Below are 16,650 nucleotides of genomic sequence, written 5' to 3'. Positions count from 1 at the left end.
GGCTGAAGAACAGCTGCCAGGTGCACTGTCTGCTAAAAATCAATAGCCAGAGCATAATATAGAAGCAGACTTTTAAAGATAAACCACACAACCAGGTCTGGTTATATTTCAGTGTAGCAATTTATTGCTCTTTGCACTGTTCACATGCAGCCACTATGAACCAAGGGGACTGCATTAAAACTGCTGAGTTTTGACAGATTTGCTTTTACTTCATTTTTATTGTATATAGGTAAGAGGAGAGCTGCCAGCCTACTATAGATACAGGGTCTATGGGATTTGGACTATAATATCTTATGTTTTACTGTGTTTCTTTAAAAGACCCCTCCTATTTAACGAGAATCTGTTGTTTCTATTTTTTTTTTCTGTATTAGGCTAAAGATAAATTGGAGGTGGCACAGAGCAGTGGAAGAGCAACAGCCTTTAGAAGCCCTCTCCAAAAGTAGAGTTTGTGAAATACTTTCCAAACATCTGCATGAAGAGTCCTACATCAACCTGCCAGCAGCCTCGTTGAAAAGAGTGTCCTTTAATCTAAACCATACTCCCTGGGACTTCCTAATGTAGTTAATTCTTCCTTTCTTTTTTATTTTATTTTTAATATTTTGTCAGTGAGAAACTGCCAGTGGTCCTTACCTCTGAGTCCTGGCACTTTGCTGTATGTTTTCACTGCACAGGGATCTCCTCAAACAAAGGAAAATTATGAAACTGTCAGATCAGATTTCATATATTGCTCTTGGCATTGCACTCACTAGACCTGGTACACAGTGAGTTTTGAAAGCCTCTGATCTTTTATAACCATTTCCAGTCTTAAACATACATTTAAAAGTTCCTCATCTGCAGTCACTGGGAATATGACTATGAAAGCTGAGGTAATTTGGATATTTTCTTTCTGTAAAGACATAGAGAGTGATCCATTACAGCCATAAATCATTTCCAATGTTTCATTATTCTTTCTGCTATACTTCTGATATTATTCTTTCTGCTATACTTCTGATTGTTTTATTAAGACTCTGAATTGATTTCTTTCACTTTTGAATTTTTTCCTCTTTCCTGCCAGGAATATATGTTGCTTTAGAACTTAAAATCAAGGTGCTTAGATGTGCCTGTGGCAATGAAGACTGATAGCAGCTTTGGAGTGGTGAGCTCTGCTAGGTCTGATGGTACCATAAAACAAGACACATCAAGGACACAAAATCCTTCCTCTCCTTCCAAGCTGCTGTGTCAGTCTGGAAGCCTAATGACTGTGCATTAGCACCTCAGATATTAACCAGCCTGTGGGCTGGGAGAAGTGGGATTTTTCTTCACTGTTCTGTTCCTTCCCAGTTCAGGGAAATCAACCAAACTGAGGACGTGCTGACCTGTTGAGACTGAGCTAGAAATCCTGTAAGTATATTTATAGAGCGAGTCCCTTGGCCAGCTCAAAGGGCCAGACAGAGGATTCCTAGAGCTGAAAGCACGAGCCATGTCAGCTACAATCTAAATGAAGTGAAAATGCTGACTGTGCCAGGGAACAAGAACAGACAGCAATTCCATGTTACTTGTGGCATTGTAACTCAGCAGTGCTTCAGAGACCAATCAAACCCAGCTTCCTTGGGAAAGAGGAGTAAGTTTGCTTGAGCAACTGCTGGAGATGACAGGTTATTCAGATGTCTTTTCTCAATGCCAACAAAACAGAAGCATACTGTTTTTAATGCTTGTGTTATAAACAACTTGCATCCACTTCTGAATCCCCTCTGCCTTTCCTTCACTCATGTGGACTCTTTAAACAGAGAGCTACTCTGTAAATCTCTCAAAAACGTCTGAGTGCACTTTTCTTATCATACATTTCACAGCCAAGTCAGAATAGAATATCTGTGTGCCTTTGTTTACAAATACACCAGACATTTTAATTTCTGCTGCCACTGTTTCCAAACCCATTCCTTAGTAGCCTTTCCGTCCTGACTAGGACATAAGTAACTTTCTTAGAAGTGTTTTGTTTATCCTTTCTGTTTTTCAATTCCTTTCCATTTTTCTTGGCCATCTACTTGACTTCACAGCCTGCTGCTCAGTCCCCTCTGCTTTCCAAAGCTCAGATATAAGTCCTTCCTCCATAACATGAGTTGGTCTCCTACCTCAGTGTTTCTTTCAACTGATCCTGTTTTCAGCTCCTAGCCTGGTATTTTTCAATTTCAGCTGCAATATTCAGGTGACATACTGTATTTCAATGCAGCTACTTTCATTAATGCTTAGAATTTCATACATGATCCTGAAATGGTGAGTAGAGTTTTCTTCACTTCTTGTCTTCATCATGATGAGCTTTCCTACCTCTCTTTGGTTTATTTTAAATCAGATGGCTGTTTGTTCTCTCCACACTGAAATACCATTGGTGTATTGGTGGTAAATGTTGTAAGTTGAAGAGCTTCTCCAGCCTAATGGTATACTGGGTTCATTTGGGACATTATGTATTGGGAATAAATCCTCATGGGTTCTCTTGAGAAGAGACTCTGATAGTCTCTTTCTTATTTTAGAGAAATTCCAAATTTAGCTGTCTTTCTTCCACTGGAAAGATAAATGTGTCTTTGAGAAAAGGACATTAAAACATTTTTCCTTAATAAGGTTTGTGGATAACATTGCCTACGTTGGTTTTAACAAGTATAAAGAGACCATTGCCTAGAGAAACTCTGCAACTCATTAGTTAGTTTTATCTTTCCTTCAAAGAAGGGAAAGCAAAAATCTGACTGATATGCCCATCCAATGTTCTCTGAGAAAAACACAACTCTGCAGCCAGACCATTCCTTCCCTCACAACAAAGCCAAACAAAGAGAAGTCATGCATTAACTTTTTAGATTTTCAAAGAAGAAAGCCTATAATTTAACTAAGAAATGTTTTAGATCTAGAGAATTGGATATTTTTTGCTTTTGGAGGCAAAAAAGTCAGAGAACTAAAGAAAGGACAGTGCACAGAAATATGGCGAGTTTATCAGTAAGTGTAGTGTGGAGGAAAGTAGTCATGAATTAATGAAAATAAAGGGTTTTAGGGGAAGATTCAGGTGTTTAACAGAACCCCAAGCTTTGCTCTGATTGGTGTGGGGAGAAAATCTGTGAGGTTTGCTCAGAGTGGTTCACCTGGTGACCAAGCACATCAGGGAAGCTGCTGCACAGCACCAAGTTTGGGATGGATGTTATTGCACCCCTTCACCCCTTATCCTCAGGTCAGGCCCCTGAGATGATCTGAAAAGGGCCTGTTGTGCTTCAAATCCTTCAGCATGGCTGGAGCTTTGATGTCATGAGATTCAGCAAAGCAGGGCAGCCCAAGAGTGCTGTGGGATGGCATGGGCAGCCTGGCATCTGAGAGTCCACCTCTTATTGTCAGGACTTCTTTCATGGTATGGGCTGGTAAAAGCATCACTTCAACTCCCACAGAGAACTAAGATTCTCACAAAATAATCAGTGAACTGAATTCTATTTCATTTTTTAACATCTTTTGGAAGTGCTCCACCACAGTTTAGGAAAAGAAGAAGGGAAAGAGTTACCCAGAAGAAAAAGCTGAACAACAAGGCACAAAGGGACATGTGGCCAGCACACCTTGCACTTGAGCTATTTTCAGCTGGATCATGGGCCTCAGGAGTATGGCATAGATTCCTGTGTCCTCAGAGTGTCTTGCTTTACTCTGGGATCCTCATATAGAATTCTCTTAAGTGGACAGTGAAAGGAAAAAAAGCTTTTGTTTAAAATACAGCTTTGCTTTGCTTTCAGGTTTTAAGACATGTTATAACTGGAGGTGGCCTTTAATATGCTCCTTAAGCCATAACTCTTGGGACCACCTCATTCCTTAAACCTCTTCCTCTGAGCAGGAATGTTGGAGCAGAGCACAGCTCAGCACTACATGCTCCATTAAAGGAGCTTATATAGCATCCTATAGGCCTAGAGGTCCAGTGGGAACCTTTGGCAGACACAAAAATACTTTGGAAAACTGTGGGAATGCTGATGACCTGACAGTGATTTATGTTATTGCATTAGAAAAATAAATAGTATGGCAGAACCTGTCAGGGTGGATAAAGCAAGGATTTGCCAGTAACTGTGCTGTGCAGCTTTCCAAACCACTAACCTGCTGGCTAGCCCAGGCCTCTATTTCATCCAAACCCTCATAAAAATTTATTGCAGATGGGTACTAAGAACCTTCAGGAAAATCCTTTGCTGTTTCAACAGCATCTCTGCCTTATGATGGTGTTTCAGTAACTTTTTCCCCCCTCCCCCAGCAGAAGAGGTTTTCTCCTGCCCAATATGGTCTAATCCTGTCTTACAGATGGCAAAGAAAATAATTTATCAGCCTGGCTGGGATAGCCAAGGGATGAAGTAGCAGAAGGCTGTGCATAAACGAGAGAGACTTAAATCCCACTTGGAATTGCAGGCACAGCTTCAGGTGCTGTGTGAAGAGCCCTGCTCTCAGCACAGGCATTATTTTGCTCTGAGGGCTGATGGTAATGAACTGCCCCATAGATCAGAAGAAGAGAGTTTTGTGTGATTTGGCTTCTCCTCTGCCGTGTGTTCATCAATATGTCAGAAAGCACACCTGGGCAGCAGCGTGGTTTGGAGCTGAAGGCTGGAGCAGCAGGGCAGTGCAGTGGCACTCTGGGGACCAGGACTGGGGGTGTGCCATGTCCTTTGTACCCCTCACAGAGCACAGAGGCTCAGCTCCCAGCACAGCCGTGCTGATAAATCTCCTGCAGAGCCAAGCCCAGCACAGACCTGGCACTGGGAGCCGTGCTCTTGTTCCCCGTTCATGTGTTCACAGGCAGCCAGGGGAGCCCAGTCAGCCCCATCCTGGGGCAGGAGCTGAGCAGAGGGAGCAGTGCCAGTGCCTGCAGCAGCTCCAGAGGCTGGAGGGAAGGAACAAAGAGAGCTGGTGAGTGCCTGCACTGCTCTGTGCTCCTGTGCCATGGCCCAGCTTGGGAGCAAACCCCAGCCCAGGCTCTGAGGGAAATCATCCCTCACAATCCCATGATGTGCAGGTGATAGCTTAGAGAGATGTGGTCCCAAAACCTTGGATCCCTTTGAGCCTGACACAAGAACCTGCCTACGTTAACACTTAGAGATGACCAGTCCTAACCTTACTGACCTTAAAAGGCCTGCACAGACTCAGTTCATGTGCAGAACCATGCTCGTGCCTAGCCAGGTGTTTATCATCATCTGTCATCACAGGCCTAGGAGGTAAAGATTGACAGGGTAATTTAGTCTGGGATAACATGGAAAATCAGGCTTATTAAACATGGGACAAACATGACAAGCATGCACAAATGTTTTGAAAACTGATTGGCATTCCATAACGAATAGCATGAGAACAAATTTTCTTCCTAAAAAATATTGAAAAGTATAAAATCTCCTTGTGTAATAGCAATCAGTAAGACAAGTGCAAGAGTTAATCAAGTATCTCATTCAGTTATACGTGTCTTAGATCAAGATGGAATGCATAGAGACGTGTTAGTATGATTTAAATATTAAATATTATAATATTGAATAATATTATATAATAATACTTTAAATATTATAACCATTTTCATTCATAAAGAGATTACAGATACAAAGAGAGAACCTTTTATCTCATAAGAGAATGCTTTTTGCTGTGTTATTAAGGTACAAATGGAATAAGTTTTACATGGCCTGTGAAGGGTGTTTTGTGCCTTACTGGTGACAGTAGGTTAAAGCCCAAGATAACCACTTCAGACTGGCTGCATACTTCAGTGTTTTCCCCTTCACAGTTGTTAAAACTTTACAGAGCCTCAAAACACATCCAGATGGACAGTAACTGTGACTGCCACTTACCAAACCAGTATAATCTAGCACAATACACAAAGTAGGGTAAGTGGGAAGGAAAACAAGTTCTGAATAGAGGACCTCCTTGGAACATTGGATCAGCCATCAGACACACCAATTCTGTTTGGACAGGCCTGTTATACACACCCAAATGTCTGCAAAACAAAGCACACCCCCATCCTTTCACCACTGCAGCTCCAAACCACTCCTGCCCAAGGGTGGTCTTCACCCTGCCTGAGGCAGTGTTTGTGCCTACATCTTTATTCACAAACTGAAGCGTTGGTATCCAGAGTTCTTTGGCAAAGCTGAGACACATAAACCATGTTCTTCCTCTCAAGGAATATCATATCTTGGCAGATTTTTTTGGGTTTAACTTTTTCAAATATGCAATAGAAAAATACGAATAAACGGCACCCTTATCACTGTGCTGCCACCAGTGGATTTCCCTGCACAAGGCTGCTTGTGTGACACCAGGATAAATAACATCACCATAGCAGAGAACCTAGTCAAGAGAAAAACTATTGTTATTTGAAGTTGTTCATTTGTGGGATAATGTCTGCTAAACACAATGTAAAGCAACTTATAGTGAATTTTTGGATTTTTGTGCTGTACATACATTTTTGTGTACAGTATGCATGTATCCCAACAGGGTGATTAGATAATGAAGCCATGATGTAAGAAAACTTCTAAATCCTGGCAGATTTTAGCAACTGAATCTATGTCTTCATTCCTCACCCCTGCTGGCATGGGTGCCTGATTTAACTGAAGGTAATTCCAGCACTGATTCCTACTTATGCATGTGTTGGCAGAGACAGATCTCAGTGTAGTGGGCATTCTCAATCACTTCTTTATTTGTCACATTTCACAAATTTCCAAACAATAAAAAAATTGTTTGGGAAATTGCCATTTGAATTTGTGATATTTCATGCCCTCTCCTGCCTTCTTCCCTTTGCTTTCAGTTCATGGTAGTTGAATTCCCTGTTCAAGCACTGGTGCAACTGCTCTGTGACAGGTCTGCTGCTCATCGTGAGATTGTGCTTTGAAAATGTATCCTGCCTCCTAGCACGTGGGAGTAGTGATGTGTTTTAGTTTGCTGTTTTGCAGAAAACATTGTTTACCATATGTCTCAACAGGCCCTGTTTCTCTTTTGCTAGAAATTGGCCAAGGGAGCTATGATTATTTAATTTGTCTTTTGGTCTTTTTACATCATGACTAGAGATTGGCATGTCAATTATTTAATTAAGCTGTGAATATTGCTGGGTATTGCTAAGTTACACAAATACTGTGTCATTTAGCTATTTATGGCTAACAAAATTAACAGTACAAAAAAGCTAATTAAAAGCTAAATAATCTTGGAGTCTTTTGACCAGCTGTTATATATCCATACAACACCATTCTATTGAATAAGGAAGCTATTGTTGAAGCTTTTGTCGCAGCAAAAAAAAGAAAAAAAGAAAAAGGTTGTGATATTTTTCTTTGGTTTTCTTCATGGCATAAAGAAAACTGCAGCCTCTGGCATTTCAGCTGGGCTCTGTTCTGTGCCCAGGGTGACAGAGCCACTCGCAGTTGCTCACATGGAAATGTGCTGAACAAGAACCACACCATAAACAAAAGCACACCAGGGCTTCAGTGGGCAAAGCACAAGAGCAGAATATTAACCACAGATCCTGCCTAGGTAGAAATTCCTTTTGCTTGGTCATGGCACATAACGAGGTTTCATGCCTCTCTTTTTGGCATGCCACAGACTCCCCAGGAACCTTATTTCATTCAGATGTCTGCTTCTTAATGAGCTGATCTTCTGAGGAGCAGCTATTTACTGCTTCATTGCTGGCTTACACCTTCAGCACATGATTTTCTCTCACTTCGTGCCAGGAAACTCACTGCATCTCAAACCACAAGCAATGGCAAGAATGCTCATGCAGACATTGTGGGATTTCCTCACTGTGCTGTAGAAATTATATAAAAAAATGGAATAATCCCTTCTAATGGCTTCAGCAGTGATGAGGGACCTGGGTACCTTAGAAAAAATACTGCATCATTAAACAATACTGTTCTAAACATCATTATATGCAAAAAGTGATAAAAGTTATTTAAATGCCTGTCTCTTTTTTACCCTTTGGGCTGTATGTACTTCACACCTCTTAATTTTTCAGGCTTGCATCTTTGGACAGGAGGAGGCCACCATGTACAGGCTAAATAGTAAAATGCATTTCCTTCCCCATTCCTTCTGTCCAAACTCTTGCAGTTGTGGAAATGTTCAAACACTCCCTTTAGTGAATTATGGCTGTGTGAGAAAGAGACTTCGTGACTTGGATCCTCCCTGTAGTTTGTCCTAATTTCTCAAGTCTTGATTTAAGTTTAACTGGTTTTTTTATCCAGAAATGACCCTTTTAAGGTCAGCTACCTCCTAAATTTACCATGTTGCCAAAATAACCCAAAGATGGCTTTGTTAGATAGACGTCAGCAATTAAGTGATCAATTTTAAAATACTTGATTTTCCTTGTTATTCTTTTCAGTAAATATTCTTCTTGAATCAAAAAGTAGCAAGAGATGAAGAACAGTTGGAAGTATTGAGCTAACCAAGTATGGTCAACATAATGAGGAGACCCTACTATTTTTAACACCATTAAGAGGTAACATAAAGCTTTGTTTGACACAGAATATAGGCACAGACCAGTGAAAATAACAGATTTGAATATGTAAATACTGTTCTCTAACAAGATTCTGAATAAGTAAAATATGAAACTAAAATCATAATTGATGTCAGTTTTTCAGATGAAGGAGAAAGAGTCAGGATTAATGAAAAGATTGATTAGTTTCATCTCCATCATCAGACTACAAAAATAAAAAAATTAAGACAGAGAGGAGAGTTTTTCAGGAACCACAGCTACTCAGAAAACTTCCTGTCCTCTCTCATTCCCAGCCTTTTCCTTTCAGGCCCATTTGGAAAAACATCAGTCATTCTCCTTTAGTGTATTTTGGTGATGTTCTGTGGGTTTCCAGCTTATTTCTGCATAACCTGAAAAGTCTGTATTTGCATCCCAAGCTGCCCAAAATGGTTTTTAATTATTTCCCAGGAGCTTTCCTTTGTTCTTTGAGGGGGCAGCGCTGCATTGCTATGCCGAAGGTCTTGTCAACATTCCCTAGAGATTGCTAATCTTGCAGGATACTGTAAGCCATCACACTTAATTGCAGAGAGCTACAATTTGTTTTACAAGACTTCAGGACAGATGCCAGTTATTTAATGTGCTTACACTGAAATAACATGGTGCTTTTGCTTTCCTTTTTTTTTTAATTTTTGTTTTTCTTTAGTTGTTGTTGTTTCTCACTTTTTTCAAAGTCTCCTGTGACTTTGAGAAGAGTATTTTCATACTTGTGAGGCTTCTGGAAATTTTCATAGCATTTAGGTCATGTTCAGATAAAACTCTGACTTTGTGAGTACATGTGTATGAAAAGCCTTTTAAGATTTATTATCTCATATAAAAATTGTCAATAATATCATCTGCATTTCTTCAGTCCAAAGGGATTTTTTTTTAAATTTTGTTAGAGCAGCTGAGAAAAGGTCATTCCTTATCAGTCATCAAAATTTCCAAGTCAGTTTTATGAAAGCAGTGAAATGAATGCAGAAACTAAATCCAGCCTGATAACACTAAGCCAAAAGCATACCAGAAAAAAGAGCACTGTTACTGCTTTAGCTTTCCTCATCTGTAGCTGAAATGGAAGGAATGGGATGGATCAAAGGCGTGTCAGCAGGGCAGGCAGACCCACAGCATTGAAAATAAAGGGTCAGACACAAAACTCTTCCTTCCAAACTGGAATGCAGCGAATTGTCAACCAGTCCCCATCCCTGCAGAACGAGTGTAAGTGTGACTGTGAGGGGCCCGATGCTGATGCCGGGACCAACGCTGTTCCCCAGCAGCCTGGAGTCAGTTCAGAGCCTTCTGCCTGTGCTGGGGCTGCTCTGTGTCACTGTCCCGTGGAGCTGGAGCAGCTTCAGCCCTGTCAGAGCGCACTGATCCCACGGAGAACGTGCGCATCTGCACTGGGCTTCAAGCAGCTCCGCGGGGAATCGCAGAAGGAGGAGCTCCTTTACCTACGGGGCCATCCGAAGGCCAGAGTTAACCGGGGGCTGGGAGGCGCCTTTATGGGCCCTGTGCAAAGTGCCTGACCCCAGGCACGATCGCTCTGCTGCCAGTGCCCTGGGGAAGGTGCAGTCCCAGGCTTTTCCCAAGCGCTGCTCGTCACTCACGCGTGCACAGAAGTCTGCACGTTCAGCGCTCTGTGCTCAGCCAGGGCTCCCTGTCCCTGCCTGGGGGCACGTGGAAATCCCCTGCTGCCACACCTGAGGCTGTCAGGCATTTTGGCCATTACCCTCAATCGTGTTCACCCTATGAATGAGAGCTCAGGCTAAGAAGGACAAGTTCTGCCACCAGGTTTGGTTCCAGGCTGTGCTGTAACAATCCACTGTGCCCTAGAAATGTCTCTCCAGTGGGAGGACAAATTCCTCACAGCCACCTTTGGTAACAGGTGCATGTACTGGCCTCTCTTCTTGCCAAAAACTTCTTAGGAACCAGGCTTGAAATTTGTCTTGCCCAAACCATGCAGCACCAAAATCCCGGGGAGCAGCACCAGTGCCAATTCACTGTCTAATCATCATCCCAGCCCTGCTCCAGGCTCTGGACACTGCTCCCATTTGGCACCTCCTTGGGAAGGAAGATCCAGCAGCACCAGCTACTGCTCCCCATGAGGGAATGGCAGGAGGAGATGGGCAAACACCATTCTGTCTGTGTTTCACTTCTTAAAATTATTCAGAAAATGTTTCTATATTAGACCATATTTCAGTGTTTCTTGAGGTCAAATGGAAAATACTGAGTTGGCTCTGTTTAAAGAAGCAATGTGAAAAAATATATTAGAAGAATTATTAAGTACTTCAGAAGACAAAGGGACATGTAAGCTGCAATGTCTGTGTAGATTTTTAAGTAAAAAATATGTTAAAGGAAAACCTGTTACATCTTCCCTCCTGCTTTAGCAATTAGAGGAATATATATAGAAATACTGAGTTGTAATCATCACAGGCACTGGGTTTGAGGGGCCCAGAACTGGACTCAGTACTGGGTTTGGGGCCTTGGAACTGAGACCAAGTCAAGCAATTTTGGGCTTTCAGAGACCCAAGTCACTGTTATGTTTCAGAGCCTGAGAACCAGGCTCACTTGATCAATTTTTGGGCTCACAAAGAAAGACCAAGGGCTGCTTTTGGGGAGCTCAAAATTCAGGTTCCGAGCTTAAAACCAGAGACTAAATCCTGCATTTCAGACTCTGAAAACAGGGTCATATGGCTGGATTTGGGGTTCAGAAACAGTGACTAAGCCTTGTGCTTTTTCAGAGACTAAGACAATCTCTTAACTCAGAGACCAAGTGCTATATTTTAGGGCCTCAAAAACAGAGACCAAGTCATGGGTTTTGGGACCTTGAAAACCTAGGGTCACTCAGCCAACTTTGGACTCGCATAGAGACACCAAGTCCTCCATTTTGGGTGTGTAGGACATAGACTGAGTCCTGTACAGCATTTGAGCCTTGAAACCAGGCTTATGGGGCCAGTACTAAAACTGAGAAATGGAGAGCAAGTGCTGCTGGCCTTACATGGCCCCATTTATGGCTGAGAAACAGGGACCAAGCTCTGCGTTTTGGGGGTCTAAAAAGAGACCATGATCTGTGTATTTCAGCTTTGAAATGGAGAGCAAGTGCTGCAGTTTGACTGCTCAAAAGCAGGCTACTTTGGCCAAGTGCAGACGGATTAACCGAGTCATGATTTGGGGACTTGAAACCACGATTACTCAGACAGCATTTGGACTCACAGAGAGTAAGTTCTGCATGTTAGGGGCCTGAGGTAAAGAACAAGACCCATGTTCTGGGCTTTGAGCTTCACAGAATAATGTATTTTGGGGGGCTTGAAGTAAAGCCCAAATCCCGGCTTTGGTGTTTAAACCGGGCTCATTTGGCCCAGCGTCAGCCGCAGCCGCTCGGCTCTAGGGGCTGCCTTTGGCACAGCCCAGTCCCGGGCCCGCTCGGAACCAGCGACTCGGAACTGCCTTTGGGGCTGGCGGCGGAGCCCCGGTGGAGCGGGAGCGGCAGCGCGGGACGCGGCTCCAGCGCCCGGCCCGGAGCGGCTCGTCCTGAACGGGGCGGCCCCGGTGCCGATCCCAACCCCAATCTCGTCCCGGTCCTCCGGTCCCGGACACGCATCCGCCCACGGGGAGAGGCGGCACCGCCCGGGACCGCAGCCGGTACCGGCAGGACCCGGGCGCGCATCCCCGACCCGGCCCGGCCGAGAGCGCCCCCCTCGGGACGGGGCCCGACAGCGCAGAGCAAGGATTCGGGACAGCGGAACAGGGAAGGGACAGGATGGGACAGGAGAGAGACAGGGAAAGGGGGGGATAGGACAGGGGCGGGCACGGCTCAGGTGCTCGGGATGGGACAAGGGCGGTACCGAAGCGAGACAAGGGCGGGACAAGGGCGGTACCGGAGCGGGACAAGGGCGGTACCGGGGCGGGGCGGGCCCGGCTCAGGTGCTCGGGACGGGGCGGGGCGGGCCCGGCTCAGGTGCGCGCGGCGGGGCCGGGCAGGTGCGCGGGGCCCCAGGGCGGCTGCGCGGGGCGGGGCCGAGGGCATTTAAGCCCCGGAAGTGGCGCCCGCCGCCATTTGCTCCCCGGCGCTCGGTGGGGTCGGCAGCGGCCGCTCCGGGCTCCCCGGCGGGGCCCAGGTGAGGTCTCCCCCTCTATCCCTCCTTCTTCTTCCTCCTACCCCTTACCCTGCTCCCTCTCCGCTCCTGAACTCCCCTTCCGTCCTCTCCTTGTCCCCCTACACACCCGGCTCCCCCACTCTACCTCTTCTTGCTCCCCCTCCTACCCCTTACCCCCCCCTCCCCTCCCCAGTCTCTCCTTCCTTCCCTTCACTGCTCCCTTCTGTTTTCTCCCTGCACACCCCAACCCTCGGCTCTAGCCCTTCTTCCTCCTCCTTATCCATCTTCTCCCCATCCTACTCATCCCGACCCCCCCCACCCCTCCTTCCTCCCCTCTCCTCTTCCCGGGCACCCAGCCCGACCCCACCATTCCCCCTCTGCCTTTCCTCTCTGCACACCCCGACCCCGCTTCTATTCCTCTTTCTCCTTCTCCCTCCAGACTCTCTTCCCTCTGCCTCCTTCTATCCTGTGTCTTCCTCTATTCCCTCTCTCCCCTCCTGACCTCCTCTCTACTCTCTCTATTCCCCCATTCCCCCTCTCTTGTCTCTCTCTCTCCCCTCCTGACCTTAGATCTTAATCCTCTGCCTCCCTCTACTCTCTCTATTCCCCCATTCCTTGTCCTGACCTCCCCTCTTCCTCCCTCTACTCTCTCTGTTTGCCCCGTTCCCTCCCTGTCTCCCGTCCTGACCTTTCCTCTTGCTCCCCTCTGCTCTCTCTCTATTCCCGCACTCGCTCTCTGTCCCTCTGTCCCCTTATTCCCCTCCCTGTTTCCCCGCATTCGCGGGGTTCGGGGCGCCGGATAATAAAGGCCCGAGGCCCGGAGCCGGCGCCCCTCCCTTGAGTCCCCCAAATGGGCCGGAGCCGCTCTGCGGCCCCCGCCAGCAGATTCCAACACTGCCCTACACTGCCGGGCTTCCGGCTTTCCCTCCATCACACTTGGGGGGGCGGGGGGTCGGGGTGGGCCCCCTCCTCCGGAGGGGCCCCTGGGGGGGTCGGTGGGAGGGAGGGAGGGAGGGGGGTCGGGAGGGGGGGGGTGGGGGGGCTCCCTCCGGAGGAGGGGCCCCTGGGGGGGGGGCGGGGGGCGGGCCCCCTCCGGAGGGGGGGGTCCGGGGTGGGAGGGGCTGGGGGGGGTCAATCCCCCCCTTAGCTCCTCTCACCCCGGGCCCTCCCCTCCGGACGGGCCCCGCCCCCTGAGCCCCTCCCCAGGACCCCCTCCTCCGGACGGGGCCCCGGGGGGGAGGGAGGGGTGGGTGGGGGGGGCCAGGAGGGAGGAAGACTGCGCTTGTTTGTAACAAAAATAAAATTACGGTTCAGAGTGACGTGACCCCCCTCTGCTTTCCCCCCCCCCACCCACCCCTCCCTCCCCCCGGGCCCCGTCCGGAGGAGGGGGTCCTGGGGAGGGGCTCAGGGGGCGGGGCCCGTCCGGAGGGGAGGGCCCGGGGTGAGAGGAGCTAAGGGGGGATTGACCCCCCCCAGCCCCTCCCACCCCGGACCCCCCCCTCCGGAGGGGGCCCGCCCCCCGCCCCCCCCCAGGGGCCCCTCCTCCGGAGGGAGCCCCCCCACCCCCCCTCCCGACCCCCCTCCCTCCGACCCCCCCAGGACCCCCTCCGGAGGAGGGGGCCCACCCCGACCCCCTGCCCCCCCAAGTGTGATGGAGGGAAAGCCGGAAGCCCGGCAGTGTAGGGCAGTGTTGGAATCTGCTGGCGGGGGCCGCAGAGCGGCTCCGGCCCATTTGGGGGACTCAAGGGAGGGGCGCCGGCTCCGGGCCTCGGGCCTTTATTATCCGGCGCCCCGAACCCCGCGAATGCGGGGAAACAGGGAGGGGAATAAGGGGACAGAGGGACAGAGAGCGAGTGCGGGAATAGAGAGAGAGCAGAGGGGAGCAAGAGGAAAGGTCAGGACGGGAGACAAGGAAGACAGAGAGTAGAGGGAGGAAGAGGGGAGGTCAGGAGGGGGGAGAGGGACAGAGAGGGAATGGAGGAATAGAGAGAGAAGAGGGGAGCAAGAGTGGAGGTCAGGAGGGGAGAGAGGGAATGGGGGAAGAGAGAGGCACAGGGAGGTCAGAAAGCCGGGTCAGGAGAGGAGAGAGGCTGGAAAGAGGAGAAAGAGAATCGGGGTCGGGGTGTGTAGGGAGGAAAGGAAGAGGGGGGTGGGGGGGTCGGGATGCGTAGGATGGGGCAGGGAGAGGAAGAAAGTGGGGGCTCAGGAGACGAGAGGGAGCAAGGTAGAAAAAGGAAGAAGGAGGGGTAGAGTGGAGGGTCGGGATGTGCAGGGAGTGGGGACAGGGGGAGACGAGGTGCAGAGGAGGAAGACGAGAGCAAAGGGGCAGAGAAATGAGGGTTTTGCGGCGGACAGAGAGGAGAGAGGTAACGGGGAGAAAGGAAAAGAGGGAAGAAGGGGTAGAAAGAAGCAGCGGTGGGAAGCCGAAGCTCCCGCGCCTCACCTGGGCCCCGCCGGGGAGCCCGGAGCGGCCGCTGCCGACCCCACCGAGCGCCGGGGAGCAAATGGCGGCGGGCGCCACTTCCGGGGCCTAAATGCCCTCGGCCCCGCCCCGCGCAGCCGCCCTGGGGCCCCGCGCACCTGCCCGGCCCCGCCGCGCGCACCTGAGCCGGGCCCGCCCCGCCCCGTCCCGAGCACCTGAGCCGGGCCCGCCCCGCTCCGGTACCGCCCTTGCCCCGCCCCGGTACCGCCCTTGTCCTGCTCCGGTACCGCCCTTGTCCCGCCCCGCCCCGTCCCGAGCACCTGAGCCGCCCCCGCCCCTGCCCCGCGCGGGGCCGCTCCCGTTTGCGGGCGGGGCCGGTGTCGGGCTCGCAGCCGGGCGGGGCTGGCACGGGGAGTGAGGCCGGGGCCCTGTCGTGCCCCGTGCCGCTGTCACCCTCCCTGTCCCGGCGTCACTCTCGGTGTCCCGGTGTCACCCTCCCTGTGCCGGTGTCACTCTCGGTGTCCCGGTGTCACCCTCCCTGTGCCGGTGCCGCGGGCAGGAGGAGCGGGCGGGGAGCGGGAAGCGGCGGCCCCGCTCTCGCGTTCCCGTCCCCTCCCGTCCCGCTCTGGCGGGCGCGGCGGCTCCGCGCAGGCACCGAGGAAAGGCTGGAAAGCCCCGGCCGGGGCCGCCCCGCCCCGTGTGCCCGGGTCCGCAGTGCCCGCACCGGGGTCCCGGAGCACCGCGACCGGGGAACCGCCCGGCCCGGGACAGACACCGCGGCTCCCGCTCCGCCTCCTGCCCCGGGAACAGCCCCGGCGCCTCCAGCACCGGGAACCGCGGCGGGGGCTGGGCCCGAGCCCCCGAACCCCGGCCCCACGAGCCCCGCAAGGCTGCGCTGGCGGCTCGGCCCCCAGCACCGCATCGGCCCCGGGGAGAGGCCCCGCGAGTGTCCCGGCCGTGGAAGAGCCTCGGCCGCTGCTCCCAGCCCTGAAGCCGCCCGTGAGCCCGGGGCCCAGCCCGGACAGCGCTCCGTGTTCCAAGCACTCGCACCCAGGATCTGGGGTCTGTCCCCAAAAGGCAGGATTTGGGCTTTGTGCTCGAGGCCTGGGCGAGCCTCGTTCTGCACTCCCGAAACGCAGCGCTCAAGTCCCTGCTTCACAGCCCGAGCCCTGGCCAGATGGGACTGGGCCCAAGTGCCAGCAATGCAGGACTTTGTTCCTGAGCCCTCCACACCTTCACCCCCACCAAAAAATCCCCACAGGACTTAAGACTCCGATTCTGAGACCAGAAAAATGCCCAATTTATTAGTCTCAGTTCTGTGGACACTCCCAGAGATGGTGACAGGGAATGGACCTCTCAGACACGTTTGAGTCTGTTGTGAGAACTGCTCCAGACTAGCAAAAAAAGAGCCGTGGGATGAAAAGGTAGGAAGCCTCCCCTGAACTGAAGCCATAAAATGGTGCATTATCTTATCCTAACGCTGTGATATCCTGTTATCCCAACATCGCCTTTGTTGTGCCGCCTCTCGCTCGCTGCCCGGTGCCGCTCGTGGTTCCCGAGGCCCAGGGAAGCGCCGCGGATCTGCTCGGCCTGATGGAACTCGGGCGGTGGGAGATGGCCAGGCCGGAGCAGCGGTGATCCAGGCACGTCCTGATCCCCACGTCCCGCGCTCGGGGTGAGGCAGCTCCCACCTGCCGCTG

The 16,650-nt window shown here is 50.2% G+C and overlaps 1 long non-coding RNA gene across 2 annotated transcripts in view; it reads left to right on the top strand.

Moving 5' to 3' along the window:
• The window catches only part of LOC148224088 (uncharacterized), a 43,545-nt gene extending 34,679 nt beyond the window's left edge, over positions 1-8,866 (top strand). For both annotated transcript variants that reach the window (XR_015803451.1, XR_015803450.1), the window contains one exon: positions 372-8,866. This is a non-coding gene — a long non-coding RNA (uncharacterized LOC148224088). The remainder of the gene's footprint in view (positions 1-371) is intronic.
• The last annotated feature ends 7,784 nt before the right edge of the window (positions 8,867-16,650 follow it).

The sequence above is a fragment of the Sturnus vulgaris genome, chromosome 4, assembly GCF_052056855.1.
Source record: "Sturnus vulgaris isolate bStuVul1 chromosome 4, bStuVul1.hap1, whole genome shotgun sequence".
NCBI lineage: Eukaryota > Metazoa > Chordata > Aves > Passeriformes > Sturnidae > Sturnus > Sturnus vulgaris.
Note: the sequence above shows the minus strand (reverse complement) of the source record. Positions and strands in the feature narration are given on the sequence as shown.